Consider the following 6,000-nt stretch of genomic DNA (forward strand, 5'->3'; position numbering starts at 1 on the left):
GAAGACAAAGGTAGCTTACTATGCCAATAGGATTAGGGAGGCGGAGAAGTCTACGAAAGAATTGTTTTCTATCTACAAAACTCTTTCGGTTGGGAAGTCCTCTACGGCACCAGCTGATTGCTCGGTGCACTCTTGCAATCGTATTGCGGACTTCTTCGCCGAAAAAGTAGAAAAAATCTACTCTTCCTTCCCAAGCCAACCTATAGCGGGGCCTGAGTTTAGGGAGAATTCAAGGGGAAGAGGGGAGCAATATATGCTGACTAATTTTGTCATCCCACCCCACCCCCTGAGGATCTCATACAGATCTGTGGGTCAGTAAAATCAGGTTCCCCCAAGGATCCTACAACGCCTAAACGGTTATTTGGTAGCCTGGCGGCTTTGGAACCTTACATTAGACATGTTCTGGAAGCTTCCTTTAGGTCCAATACGGTACCAAGAGATTGGAAACAGGCGGTGGTTCTCCCCCTTCAAAACAAGCCGAACATCAGCTTCGAGAAATTAGAGAACCTCCGGCCTATCTCTTTGTTACTGTACATGGCTAAGGTGGCGTAGGAAACCGTGAACATCAAGCTGATGGGTTTCGTGGAGGAGGCCAGCCTCCTACACGATTCCCAGTTTGGATTCCGGCCACGCCACTCTACCGAGTTGGCGCTACTCATGGCGGTTGAGACCATCCGCCAGGGAGTGGACGAGGGCCAGACCATGGCCCTGATTCTCCTGGACCTTAGCGCAGCATTCGACACTGTAGCTCATACCACCTTGCTACAGTGTCTGAATGATGGTGGGATCTCAGGGGCTGCGCTAAAATGGATCCAGTCCTTTCTGACAGGCAGAGGCTTTCAGGTCAGACAGGGAGACTGCTACTCAAGGGATATTAGTTTGGCTCAGGGCGCACCGCAGGGCTCGTCCCTGAGCCCAACCTTTTTCAATCTGTACGTCTCCCCGGTGGCTGCCATTGTCCAAAGCTATGGGTTGCACATAGTGTCTTATGCCGATGACACGCAGCTTGTCATCTCCCTTTCACGCGCGCCCGGTCTTGCTGCGGACAGCTTCAGAGCCTGCATGCAGGAGTTGGCTACCTGGATGTCTTCCAACTGCCTGAGGATGAACGGCGGCAAGACAGAGGTGCTCGTGGTGGTGGGGGGGCTCGTCTGTGTGGTCATCGGCATGGTGACCATCCTGCCTGGGGGAGACTCCTACACCCTGCCAGGAAGTTAGAAACCTTGGGGTATGGCTGGATGCGGACCTAGCATTCGGACCTCAGATAGGCCGGGTGGTGGGGTTATGCTTCGGTGTTCTGAAAAGCCTTCGGAAAGTTCTCGATCTACTCCCCACGGCAGCTCGGAAGACCCTGGTACATGCCCTCGTAACATCACGATTAGATTATGGCAACCTGCTCTATCTGGGAGCAAGATCATCAGCCGTCTTCAAGTGCTGCAAAATGCAGCGGCTTGTTTGGTCTTGAGGCTTCCGAAGAGATCGCCTTCAAAGACAGCCCTACAAGCACTCCACTGGCTTCCAGTAAAAAGTAGGGTTGATTTTAAGGCTCTTTGCACATGCCACTGCATTTTGTGCGGGAAGGCGCCTGCACCGTTACAGGACCTGGTTACTCGGTATGAGCCTCCGCGTGCCCTGCGGTCCTCTGGCTCAGGGCTACTGAAGGTCCCCAAAGTGAATAAAGCACGTATAGGGGGTAGGTCCTTCAGGTACTTGGTTGCCAAGAGCTGGAATGGTCTGCCAAAGGAACTGCGCCTGGAGCTCTCAGAGTCCAGATTCAGGAAGAAACTTAAAACATATTTATACACCCGGTAGGCTGGGTCCGCTGCCAGTTGGGGTTACTCTGCCACCACCTCTCACCATAGCGCGGGGACATGCCAGTGCGCGTAACCAGGCGCTTTATAAATTTCCCTTATTATTATTATTATTATTATTATATAAATGTCATCTACATAGGACACCGCCCGCCTCCTCATCAATACTGAAGTAACTCTGTTACTCTGGCAAATGACAAAATTGATAGGGAGACCCTAGCGCTGAAAATGCAGTCAGATATCTACTTCCATGTGCTATATTCTGGCAGAAAACCCCATTTGAGAGGTCTGGTGTTGTTTTGTATTTTTTCCGCACAATGTTATTCATCAGTACAGCACTGTGTGCATTCTGTACTGCAAATGTGCATGTGGATGCATTCAAATGTCTGTAATTTGACTAAACAATATGAATTGTCATATTTCATTAAGGGAAATGAAGGATTATTCATCGACGAGGTGCAAGTCTCTATCACACCTGGTACTCTACTTGATTTAAGATTTCTCTGACTTGTTTCTTTGGTTCATGTTTAATTAGGTACTGTCTCTTTGTTTGAGGGATCATTTTTAAGGGGATCTCGTGATGAGGAGACTCATCATCCCACCCAAGATCATTTCAGTATAGAACAGGCGCTAAAGCGGACGCCCACTCCTGGGCGTATACATTTTTAACTGATTCTGCTACGAGGTCGGAGAAAGCAGGTAAAATGACTTCTTCTCCCATTGGGCAATTGATTACAAATTCAGGTGTCCAATTCTTTTCAGCCAAAAGACTTTGGTAACCATGTGCCAGATCCTCCCAAAAGAGACCCTTCCCTTCCCATTGTATGTCCCCTTCTATCTGAAGCGCTATTCTGTGTTCACAATGTCGGACACTCACTCTCGTATCAGGTGTTTCCACCGTTATATACTCACTCAGAGTGTTCCCTTAATTGGAAATACCTTTAGCACCCCCCTGTAAGTCCCCAGTAAATGGCCCACCAAGCACCTAGGGCAGGGAAGCTAAAGAGGATCCCTAAGGCTTGCAGCACGTATAGTGTCACCATAAGTAACCCCTCAGCACACTCATGCAAACTGCCATTGCAGGCTGCGTGACTTGCTGTAGAGAAAAGTGAAGGAACAACATGGCACACCTCATGTGTGCCATGCCTGCAAACACTGCATGCAGTATAGGTAATTCACCTCTTCAGCAGGCCCTACATACACGATACTACACGTGTAGACATATCTGTATGAACAGATGTGCCCCTGTGATGTCTAAATTGATTAGGTATTACAAGAGACAGGGAAGCCATTTAAGTGCATGTGCTTGACACTGGTAATTACCAGTTCCCAGCTAAAGGATGGCATCACTGAAACTAGAGATGTTCACTATCAAACATCTTGTATTAATAAGGGCACACCAATTCCAGTGATGGATTTATTAATACAGCACCTTAGAGGTGCCCCCTGAAAACCTCCCAACTACCAATGTAGTGGCTGACTGGTGTAGACCAGCCTAACACTACAGACAGGTTTCTGACCCCCCTGCAGGTGAGCACTTACACTCTCAGAGGGTTGAAACATGCCTTCTATTGCCATCAGTGTTGTCATCTCCTCCAGGCAAGAAGGCTAATAATCAGCATATCAAAGAAGGAGGCTTCAAAGGCCTCTGCCACCCTTGATATACAACTGTGGCTTCCCCCAGACAGGGGAAGTCCTACCCTTGCCCTGGGCCCATTTGGCACCAAGACAGGTGGGAAAAATTAGTCAGGAGGTGTGTTCCCCATCTGGTTCGTTCCACCCCTAAGGTGGGCTACTTGATGTGAACACAAAAAATGTAATTCCACTATCTTGGTTTTTGGTGGAATTAGGCTCCCTGGGTCAGGTTTATGCCCACTTCCCACAGGAAGTGGTCATAGAGAGGGTGTAGTCGCCCTAATGATAAGTAGCCATTAGCTATGACCTGTAACTCACCTTAACACCCCTAACTTGAATATTTTGGTGGCATCCTTGATGCCAGGAACCTCGATTCAATGGATCCAGAAGAAGAGGACAAATAAGAGTCACAAGACAACAAGAACTGAAGACTAATGTGGACTTTTGGCACCACACCCTGCCTGCCTACACCAGTCTCTACAATCATGACCAAGTTACTCGTCCTGCAGCTAAGCAACTACCAAGAACCCTGATAGACTGACAACCAGCGCTTCACAAATTGCAAGCAATCACCCTTGAAGTAGAGGATATACTCCCAGGCAGTCTGCAAGCACCGAAGAAGAAAAGTCTGGTTTACCATGTTGCAGCTCCCCAGCCAGCCTGACGCAGCAGCCCCTTAGGAAGTAGTACCTGTGCTCCTGAAGTTCAGATCTGTCATCCCACCAAGTGAAAGGATACCAGGACTGACCGGAGCAGCACATCACCAATACCCGGGGTACTCGAACCCTTGCAGCAACCAAGACCTGTTTAAGTCCAGTCAGGACTCCAACAGCACTGAGACCGAGCAGCCGTCGAGGGATATCAGCACCACTACCAGAATAGCCCAGCTGTCCTGATTTGCACTCCCTCAACCAACAAGACCTACAACCGCAAGGACCTAGGATACACAGAGTCCAGGTGACATATCCACTCTGCATTCGAGCACCCCATCCTGGGTACTGACCAACCGGCTGGGCCTCCTTGTTTCCAGGACCCTTGTGATCCGTGCCTCCCGTTGGAGATCCTGAACTTGTCTCCATGCCCCCTCTGCAGACCGTTTCTAGGTGTTCCTTAATCTTTCCTCAAGCGTAGCGCGCAAAGCTATCAACCGGATTAGCACCCATGCATCCGGACGCCCCAGAGCATATAACCAGTAGCTGCTGGTTTCACTTTGTACCTTAGCCCCCTACAACCCTAAGTCCCGAAGGAGACCCCCACCCCAGAAACCAACCGTACATAACTGTACACAACAAATGTGTTTTTTTCCCATAGGAAAGCATTGCTGCTTAAAGATGCATTTAAGTCAACTGTTTACTTGCCTGTGAAATTCAAGATTTTAAAAAGTTCTCACTTGATAACGAGTTCTTCAGCTGAAATGAATGAGGTGGGTAGCTGGCATTCTTGGTCAGCCTTAAGGTAGTGGGTATAAAGAGTGCTGTGAGGGATCAGATAAAAAAAAGAAAGGTGCATGATGAAGCTCCTCACTCAAGACTCATACCTTACCAGCTCTCTTTACTGAACTGGCAATGCCCTCACTATTATGAAAGTGAGCACACTCTCATCAATCGGGACCACGAGGTGTTTTGCATTCAAGGTAATAGACCTTTTCATTAGTCAATTATACAGAATTACAAAACAAATATGCTACTTTGTTTGTGCTCCGAAAGACCACCTCAGCCTTGGCCTGCTAGTTTGCCATAATCTCCTCTCAAATACTGAGCAAGGGCTAACCTTTCTCCTTCGTGTCACCCAACTTGTTGTAATGATCTTTGTACTTGCATTGGGCAAAGGTCACCATCAAATCTCAGATCAAAGAATACAGTGGAAAACATCAGACGTCACTCTGAAAATATTCCAGTTCAAAACCAAAGACTAGGCCTTAGCTGGCACACACCTTTGTACAGTAGAGCTCTTGGAATGGCAATATTCCCTCTGCAAATCTCCCCCAGTCTCCACAATCCTGGAATTTCTACCAGGATCTGTAAAAATGATCATGACCTGCCAAAACTCAATGTACCTCCTACAGAATGCAGTGATGATTATATTCTTTATTAGCAGATTTATATAGCATGAACTTGATCTATGTGAATGATGGAAAATTGTAAAGCGTCAACAGGGGCGTCAACAGGGACGTCTAGATTTTCTGGCTCTGACACCGCAAACACATTGACAGAAAAAAATATGGGAGAAAAGCAGGGATTGATTTAAAGCCTCTAGATAACCGAGATTATCAGAATTCATGCTGATTGGGGGGGCAAGCACTCTACAACAATAAACCCCTTAGAATACTTAGATTATATTTGATTGAGGATTATGTTTTAATCAAGTAAGAAATACAGTTTGTGATAAAAAAAAAACGTTTCCAATCAATTAAGCAGGACTTATAGAGTGCAGCTAATCGCCCGTAAGGGTACCCAGGCACGGAGAAGACTGTTGCTACGGGAGTCATCATTTGAACATCCGGGTCTTGAGTCTTTTATTGAATTCGAGTAGGGAGGAGAGGGTGTGGAGGGGG

Source organism: Lissotriton vulgaris, chromosome 2_1, assembly GCF_964263255.1.
Source record: "Lissotriton vulgaris chromosome 2_1, aLisVul1.2, whole genome shotgun sequence".
Classification (NCBI taxonomy): Eukaryota; Metazoa; Chordata; class Amphibia; order Caudata; family Salamandridae; genus Lissotriton; species Lissotriton vulgaris.